Consider the following 10,396-nt stretch of genomic DNA (forward strand, 5'->3'; position numbering starts at 1 on the left):
CGCCGCCTCCTGTCTTCCAGCAGTGGGACCTCAATCAATTCAGCGCCACAAGCTGGACTGGCCGCAGGCACGCCGCTCAGGGCTTTTATAGCCAGCCACCTTTTGTGAGGTCGTAGGGTGACGGTGACTCTGTGGTTACATCACAAGGGTCTCGGGGTGCCCCTGATGGCAGCACTGACAGACGTCACCTGACGGTTGTGGGACAACGCTGACGTGAGATGGCGGCTCCACGCTGACAGGAGCCATGTCTGCCAGGCGGGGGTCCAGGCCAGGAGGTCGGCCTGCGGCCTGGGAACTGTCCCTGAGAGCCAGGGATGTCCCTGACGTGCAGCTGGACACCTGAGCATTGGAGACATCCTGAAAAGACCATGGAAACAACGAGTATGAATCCCAAAATATGAAACAATAACCTGAAGGGATGTCTGGAATTGCTCAAGTGTTGTATCAGCTTCTCATCATGAGAAGATTCGGCTCTATCCACAAAATCCAGGCTGAAGGTGGGATTGTTCAGCCTGGAGAAGAGGAGGCTCAAGGGCTACCTTATCTCAGCTACCTTAAAGGAGGCTGTAGCGAGGTGGGGGTTGGTTTATTATCCGACGCGTCTGGTGACAGGACGAGGGGGAATGGGCTAAAGTCGTGCCAGGGGAGATTTAGGGTGGATGTTAGGAAGAACTGCTTTTCCGAAAGGGTTGTGAGGCATTGGAATGGGCTGCCCAGGGAAGTGGTTGAGTCACCATCCCTGGAGGTCTTTAAAAAACGTTTAGATGTAGAGCTTAGTGATATGGCTTAGTGGAGGAGGACTGGTTAGTGTTGGGTCAGAGGTTGGACTAGATGATCTTGGAGGTGTCTTCCAACCTAGATGATTCTGTGATTCTGTTTATACATTACAATTCTGTGTCATAGGGTATTTTAAAAGCACATATAGGATATATCATCAAAAATGCCATGAAGAGTTGGTGGAAAAAAAAAGCCTAAGACTAGTCTGACAGAAGAAAAATGCACAGGATTAATGATGATATTTAAAAACTCAAAGATTTCAGTACAACAACGCTGTTATGAAGTTTCAGTGGTGAAAGTTTAAATGTAACAGCCTGATGATCTGATTTAATTTTCTCTACAGTGCATATTTTGTGACAGATTAATAGGACTTGCTGTTCAGCAAACACATTTCAGTTACTTTTTTTTTTTTTTTTTTTTTTTTTGTGGCTAGTTTGGAGAACTGCTAAAAAGGATGTAAGGAAGGACTGGGACTTTGTGCGTTCTGGGGACTGGGTAGAAGTGCTGATACGTGAGGCCCTGATGGGGCTGTCATTTTACATATGTGAGGAACAAAAGGGGCATGTGGGCAGGATGGAGAAGAGCGGGAATGGAGAGACTGGTTAGTTTTTGAAGGATTGTGTGAGCTGGACTCACATTACCTGGGATGGCAACATCAAACAGCAAGACAAAAATAAGCGTCAAGTGTACCTCTAAGCATGTCACCTATAGAAAAGTAAGTATAATGGTGCCTGGCATTCTTCTTTGCAGTACTGTCCCACTGCTCATGTGTATATAAGGATTGCTGATTGTGTCTGCCAGTGTTGAGGTTTGCCAGGGCTTTTGTCAAACTCATATGCAGTGAAATACTCCAGGTTTTTTGGAGAATCCATTCAAAACTTATGTGTCTCACTGTTCTCTGTAACTTCAAATCCAAAGACTGTCTTTGGTATGTTCCTGTGCCTGTTTAGTATGTTCTCATACTAAGCAGGGCATGCCAATCAAGTGACATATTGGGAAAGATAGGACCAGTAGTAGGATGCCATTAGAAATTTGCCCTCCTCCCTACACAGGAATGTAGTCAGGACATAGTAGCTCTTTGCCTGCACAGATAGAGGAGGAGAGACAGCTTGCTGAACTGAGCATAGACATTGCAGTTCCCAGGAGGGCAGGGAGCAAGGTGTGTTTGAAGCTGGATGTAAGAAGTGATTTGAAAACAGGCTGTAATTTCAAGAGTTAGCTTGACTGAATTGGGCTGAACTGTCTCCAGCACAGCCCTGATACTTAGATCCCCACCTTTCTTGTTGTGGACAGGTAGCTTGACTGCTGAGGTGTGCTTTTATTTTTAATACAGTTTACGTCTCTCTGAAATTCTTCAAAGACTGTTTACTGAGCATTTCACAACATTTGGCTTGTAACTATCATCACAGCAATATTTTCAGAAATGTGTACATGGATAGAAGGATATCCTGCACTTCCAGTTCTTTTGAGAGAATGAGAGGATCAAAGACTAAGGGCAAGAGTGGCTCACAGTTCTCAATTGCAGAAAGCAAGTATACTAGGAAGGCGTTTACCACAGTTTGTGAAACTCACAGAGACCCAGTCTGACTGAGCTCTGGCATTTAATGAGACCCCATTGCAGCAGCAAAGACTGTACAGGTTGGCTGCGTGGCTGGTTAAGGTAAGTGCCATGAGAAGTTGTTTTGCAGACCAGCAGCAGACTTGGAATTGCAGACAAATGTGCAGGCATGTATAACTATGATCTAGTTTGCCCTTAAGTATTATTATGCCTGATTCAACTCTCCACTTTTTATATAAGCACTGGGAGTCAAATTCTGCGGGTATGGTGCACTTTGCATTTATGCAATTGAGTCTAGACTGTTACAGATCACTGAGCTAGACAAGTCTGCATACAATACCACAGCAGTGATTAATTTGCAGGCATGCATCAGAAAAGTAAAATGTTTTTCTTTCTTTTGGGACAAACAATATAGTAAACGTAATAGAAATAGAAATAAGTTAACTCAGTTTGAATGAATTAGGTGGTATAGAAGAATCTCATTATTTTTATCAGCTTCAGGACTGTTAGTGTTAAGTAGAGAGGACAGCAATGCTGAAATTCAGTCTTTCATGTGTTATGGAACAGAAGAGATCTCTTACCTATCTGATTTCATAGATACCAGGAACGCCAGTCACAACTTACAATCCATTAATTGCCCTTCACTGGTAGGAAATGATCTCACTGGAGTCATTCCATGCATTTTGTCACTTTTGGATGGACTTGCACGTTGTGAGCTTTCAGGCAATGATCAACTGTTGGAGGAAAGGTACATTTTATTGCCCCAGAAGACTGTAGAAGGAATCATCTCTCATGGTTCACTCATCATTCATGACTAAGGGAAAAAAAAAAAAAAAAGTTGAGATTAATTTATTATCTTTTTTTAATATGATCTCTGTCATCTGAATTAACCTACATAAAATACAGTTTTCAGTAATGCAGGCATGTATATACACACACATATAGATTGCATTTGAATACATTTTTCATTAAGTAATTATGTAATAATATGCTCTCGTTCAAATACACTGAATGGCATGAAAAATGTTTATGTGCTGTAATTTGATTTGTTCTAAGACACATTTTTTGCCAGTCATTGTGGTGTCATGGTAAGTGTTGGCATGATGAAAGGAGGCTTTTTGTATTTGAGCAGCAGGAAATCAGAATGTGAAGATAAAAGCCTGATGCTAGACAGAATCTGAAACAATTCTGCATATGGATCCAAAAACCTGGTACAATAGTTCAGAAAGCAAGATACAAAAAAAAAAAAAAAATAATAATAATCCGTTGACAAACATGTCACTGCTATTGGCATCCTACCCAGGTGCATGAACATTGAATTTATTAAGAAGTGTGGGTTGGCCTCAAAGTGCACCCAGGTGCTGGAGAGCAGCTGAATATGTGTAGTTGACCCATTTCATGCTATGAAAAAAGGGAGAAGTCCTGGCACTGCCCATTCTGCTCTTTGGAGTCGTTAACACTGAACTGCAGATAGCTCCTTCTCACTCCCCCACCCTTACATTTTCTGTGTGAGCTCTGTGCCAGCTCCAATCAGTTCACTTTTCAGGATCTACATCCTGGAAAATGACTTCAGTGTAACATTACTTTGCCTTTGGCAGCGGAGGCTGTTACCACAGCTCTTCTGTCTCTGCACCTGCAGGCATATGCCACCTCCCCGTGCTGCCCTCCTCCCTTTCCAGCTGGGCCAATGCAACTACTTTGAAGAGAGGCTGGTGCTTTTTTACTCACACTGCTGAAGAAGTGACTGGGGGATGGGAACTTCTTAAATCAAGGAGAAGTTTGTGAAACCTCAGACCATAATTTGATGAGATTTCCCTTTCTGCAGTAGTGCTGGCTTTAGCAGCCTTCTGTTGGTTTCTCCCTTTTCTTTAACTCTTCTTCACATAGCAGTAACAAATGTACCAGCATAAATATTTATGTAACCATGGAAACCAAGAGACAGGAACAGATTATGGTAAAAAAATAACTCGTGAAGAAAAATTGTATTTTTAACCTGGATTGTCTGTTCAGTGGATGTACCAACCCAGGTGCAAGGGCTGCGCACACACAGAAATGACCAGCAGGCAAGTGTGGGGTGCGTAACTGCTTTTACCACCAATGCTACTGAGTCTTCACTCTCCTAGAACTTGAGACTGCTGGAACATGTTTCACCTTACCTAATATTCTCCAGATTCTGCCTCATCTGGGCTGGAAATATAAGCTACCTCCCCAGGTTGCTGCTGTAACCAATAGAAAGTGAAAAAGGATGGCTCATCCTATCCTGAGACAAAATGGATCACATCCTGGAGGGACCTCTCTCCGTCAATGCCTTTTCCCTTCTGCGGTATCCAGTTCAAGCCAATTCACAAGTCACCCTAGCTATTTAAGTTTGTGTTTTACCCACTAAGACAGCGTTTCACAAAGAAAACAGGAGATTTTAAGGCCAATGTAAAGATAAGGCAGTAAGTCAGTGACAGACAGAAAGACAAATCAAATAAATAGGCTTCCTTCGCACTTTGGCCTGTATAAGCACTGCCGGGCACATCAACCAACAGGAATGGCCCTGTTTCCCCATAATGGGACGGGTAAGCCTTCATCCTGGGTGTGTGGTGGCATGCCTTGGGTGACACGCAGCCCTTAGGTGCCTCCATAAGGTGCTGTAGGGCCTCACTGCCTAAGACACTGAGCACCATTGCTGGAATTCATTACAAAATCTGCAGCTGAAGTGGTTTTGCAGAAAATACCATTAAAATATTGCATCCTTTTAACTGTTGTTTCTCTATCTTATTGTTTGGAAAATTGATTAATCTTGGGGGGGGGGGGGGGGGAGGGGGGAGGGGGAGGAACAACAAAAAACCCTCCCTAAAAACAAGCTACAATTCCAAACCAGTTTGCCGGGCTGCTTTTGCAACACAGCCCTACCAAACTGTTCTGTTGGTGCCATCTGTAGCTGAGAAGAGCTGCTCCAAGATTTAGCATCTGAGTTTGTACACACACCTTTTAACAAAGATACTTGCAGTTTATTAATGGGTAACCCTATTGTACTGAGAAGAATGAGAATGTTGCATTCAAAACAAAACTTCATGGATGGAAAACCTTACCTGAATTTAATTTGCAGTGCTAGAGAATTTATGTAACCTCTCTTTGTGATTGTCTCTCAATTTTTGGAGGTTGTTGGTTTACCTCATAAGTGTATTACAAGTCTTGAGTTGATATCTATGAGGCCTGGAGCTTCTGGAAGGAAGAGCTACTACTGTAACTGTTGGGCTGCCTCCCATGGGTATTCTGCCTACCCTGCTATGAACAGTGAGTATGTTATCGTCATGGTTATTGGGTGGTTTGGAGCAGGCGCTCAGCGCAATCCTGCCAGGTGTTAAGTGCTGTGACATAGCTCTAGAGGGGTGTTTGAACATATCCATACATTCAGCTGCGGTTACAGTAGAGTGAAAGATCTGGAAAAAAAACACACACTTGGTACATTCCAAAAGGGCAGGGTAATTAGAGGGACAGTAACTTGTAAACATTGGTTACAAAACCGATGTTTACTTCTGCACTCTATAAATGCCTCTTTTCCCTTCTAAGCTTAAGTCCTCCTCAGCTGTTTAAAGTATGGTCAATTACACATTTTCCTTACCAGTCGCAGTTTGCTGAGTCACACTCCAAAATCAGCCCTCTGTGTAGTTCTAGCAAGCCAGATGTGGCACAGTATCCAGAAGGAGCAACAAAACAAACTGGTATCGAATAGGTGAATTCAGCTAGGAAAAAAATAATAATAATAAAAAAGTTGAGCTTTGTGTAGTCCTGTAGGCCAGTTTTTCAGGGAAATAATTTATGTCATCCAATATTATGTGTATCTTAGCGCTCACTTAATGATGACCTAATATTTCAAACAAAATACAACTTCTGTAATGAGATACCTCGTTTCTGCCAGGATGTTATTAAGATACCTGCTACCATGATCTAATGAGATTGACCTTCATTTCATAACAAATTGCTCTTCTTCAGAAACTATTTTTAATGGCCTTCATGATTTATGCAAAAGGACCTATAGCGATAGCCTTAATTTGGGGGAATAAATGATTCAAATAATTATAAATTTTATGAAAATGACAAGTTACTTTAAGGTGCTACTAAATTTTTACTGTGTTATGCACCAGTTGAGGACAAAATTGTGAAAATCTCATACGGCTTTGTTCTCTCTGCAAAGAGCAAAATAAATGAGTTTAGCTCATAACGGGTAGAAGAGAAAAACCACCTAATTGCTAACACTGACTGTTTTAGCAGCTCGCAGGCTTTCACCTTCAGGCTATTGTACTCCCTGGAGTGCCATTTGCTGCCATCTACTGGTTATTTCTCAACATCTCAAGGAGACGGTCAAATCCGTGCTCTAATGTATTTCGGCTCTCCCGATAGTCACAGCTGCAGTGCATGTGACTTCTGATACCCGTTGTAATGAGAGGAACCGTGCTCTAAAGGGTGATGAAGGGGAAAAAGGGGAATCTGTATTCTGAATATTTGTGCTGATTGTCTTAAAATTATTGATTAGTTGAAGCAGGATGGTTAAAGCATTTCAGAGGGAAGATGCTTAGGAGATGGATACAGTTGGTGTTTTATTAATAATAGATAAGAATGCTTTGCTCTTCTGTAGTTATTTTAATCCCAAAAGCCTAAGTACTGTACTAGCATTATTTAATCCTCACCACATCCTTGGAAGATTTCTTTTATTACATGGTAGCAATTTTATGGACTATGTCTTGTACCCACCGTGAGGCAGATTTTCAGGCTTCATTTTTCATAGGTATGGCTGCAACTATCATGCTTGTAAATACCCCTTCAAAACTGCCAATACCAAGACAGTTCTGAATAAACGGCACTACCCAAAATGTAATTGGAGGTGAAAAAACTAAGATACAAATTAAACTTGAAAGGAAAGGCTTCACAAAAGAACAAAATGTTTCCTCCAAGGCTGTATATGTTTCCATGTAAAGACAAAGAACTTTCAAGTCTGTACGTATGGCATCATTTGGTGACTTCTGCACCAGCAGGATCCCAAAGGAGGGGTTTATGTACCTTGCCACACTGTGAGTCAGTCAATATTCCCCAGCAGACTTTCTCCTTACACTCTCATTGCCAGGCACAACCTCCTCGCCAACACAGAGATACACCACCATTCCTCTTTCCAGACTTTGGCTTCTGTCATTGTTATTTGTGAAGATGAACCGGAGGATTTGCTCATGCTTGTGGCCTCTTTCTCATGTCTTAACAGTATGGGCATGCTTTCCTCTTAGCGTCTGACAAAGGCTCCACAGGCAGAGCTCCATATTTACTGTTCCAACCTTGACAGTCACAAGACAAGCACGTAGATCGTTATCTGGCACCCAGCTTTTCTTGGCTGTCCCTGCCTTCTTCCTGCCTGGCTGAGACAGCAGTTCAGTCTGTGCCTTTCAGTGTTGCTGCCCACTTCTGTTCCATTCAGTCATCTACTTTATTTTGCAGCCGTCCCCTGTAAAGCCACATTCACTTTGCTGCAGAACAAATACAGGGGACATCTGGTTAGTTGTGCAGATGGCCACTTTGCTGTAGGGTGCGGGTGCTGTAGGGTGCAGTTGTTAGTGTTTACGTCCACAACACCAATGAATCGGGTGATCCATTTGTAAGCATCATCCTCCAGTGCCTTAACTGTGGATACACGAATTCTGAGCAGTCTTGTCACAGAAGCTGTTAAGCTACAAGAGGTTTTCATTTTCCTGCAAACAAAGAACAAGTAAAAAGCTATGGAGCTTAACTCTCCAGTGTGTTACACAGTCGTACCATTGATTCCAGTAAAGTTCTATTTCATCTTAAACCCAATGTAATCAACTGGTATATCAGGTTTTTAACTCAGAAATCCTCTACATCCCATACATCTCAGGCAATCACCACAGCTGCTATGGGTCTCTATCACATAGATATTTCCATACCACAAAATAAAATACATTTCTGTTGCTTCAGCCAGAAAGTACTTTTTCTGTAGAACAGCTTATGGACTTACAGAAAACATTGCACGTCTATGACTAGTTACAGCATACGAGGTTCTTCCTCTAGCAATAATCACACAAATGCTGCAGGAATGAAATCCTCTTACTAAGTCTCCTATCTTTTTCTTTTCCTTTTCCTTTTTCTCTCTTCATGGAGCAGCTGTCTTAATTCATTAGAGAACAGTTTCTTATAATTTGTCACAGTGTAATGAGCTAGTTACAAAATCAATCAATATTCCAGGTGAGAAATAGTAGGGTGCCAGCAGTTTATCCGATGACCCGTTCTGATAAAGCAGACAGGTGTATATATTTTAGCAGAACATGAGGGATGAGGTTAGAGATCACACATTTGCTGATGATACTGTATTGTATAGAATCTCCCTCCTACAGTGTCCAAATCTCTTTGCTTTCTGATGAAACAATGCAGTATGGCATACATGTCAAATTTTGGGGCTGTGAAGCCTGTGGGGCTATTTTTAGAAAGGTAGAGAACTTGCTGAATGTTAAAGTACAGCTTTGTACCGAGATTTTATTTAAGATTTTATTTTATTTTAAGATTTTATTTTTATTTTATGATTTTATTTTATTTAAGGGTGAATACAATAGTAAATACAGATGCCAGTAGCTCTGTAAGCCACTGAGGAAATCTGTATTTCCGCATTTGAAAGCCCATATTTTCATCTTTTGTTGTTTTAATCCCTTTGGGAACCTCTCTGTAGTGAATAACATGGCATATATTAATATAGGCTTTTAAAATATATTTATATATAAGCAATAGGGAGAATGTGCGATACAACTGTTATTACTGATTTGTGGTTAAAAAGAAAAAAAGTAACAATAAAACCCAGTGAAAAACAGAGGCAAAAAACTGGGTTAGGAAATTCCTAACAGAGCCCCTTTGAAATGTACTTAGAAGGGAAGTCCTGCCTGTGCTGGATGTGTCCAATAAACCTTCCTTCTCTTTTATTTTTTTGGCATTTGGACTACTAATGCTGCCAATAACCTGAGTGGTACAAAGGGACAGGAATCCTGTTACTCTTTTCTCAAGGGTAACAAGTCTTTCCTTTTACCCACACCTACGGAAAGTGACAGGTCAGTGTGAGGAGAGACACATTTTACTTACCCTGTAGGAAAAGCAGTGCCAGGCTGGTCAGGTTGTTTCTCACTCTTTCCAATTCTGAACAACCAGAACATGGAGAAAAGGCAGTATTGATACAGCACATCTGAAGCTTTCTGTTCACAGCAATCACCTTGCTCACTGCCGAACCTTTGGTGCGAGAGAGCCCTTTTCTCATCTCAGTTTGGACAGCTTTGCCAGGGATCTGCAGCCTTTTATTACAATCTCCTAATTGCTGAGGTTTTATAGTTAAGTAATTTAACTGTCTAGGGGTTCCTAGGTTCATTACCCTCCTGTTTTACCATCTGACACATTCACCACATACCTAAGAATATGTTACAGCTCTCCTTTCATGTCTTTCATCTGATTTCCATTAATGGGACTCAGAGATGTTTTAAATTGGCATAGCTTTGTGACCTTCAATGGAACTATCTTAACCAATATTCAGAACACACCCCAAGAAAAAAAGATGCACCTTTGTAAAACACAGGTCTTCACCCAAAACGCAGCTGCCTATTTGCATGCGAACTCCTGCAAAAGCAGAGTTCTGCCACATACCTGATAGGACAATTCTCAGAGCCTGGAGTCCAGCGAGTTGCACACTGAACTTGAATATTTTTCCTGACAGTAATTGCAATTGATTTTTCAAATCAACAGGGTAAAGTCATTCTGTCTTTGATGTAAAACACAGCCACATTTTCCACAAGAAAGGCCTTTTCCAGAGATGTGAAGCATTCTAGAGCCTAGTTGTTGCTGCTTGGGTAAGCTCTGTGGCAATTCTGTCTCTCAGAGGGTTATGTGCAGTTACTGCCTTTATTCTTTACATGACCTATCTGAGCAGAAAGAAGTGTTTGGAATAAGGGCAGCTATTTTGAACTTATGATGTGTTGGAGATGAGGGGAAACAGAGTGAGGGATAGAATTAGGTCACAACTTCAAGATGCCAACA

The sequence above is a fragment of the Aythya marila genome (assembly GCF_965140915.1).
Source record: "Aythya marila genome assembly, chromosome: 11".
NCBI classification, from domain to species: Eukaryota; Metazoa; Chordata; class Aves; order Anseriformes; family Anatidae; genus Aythya; species Aythya marila.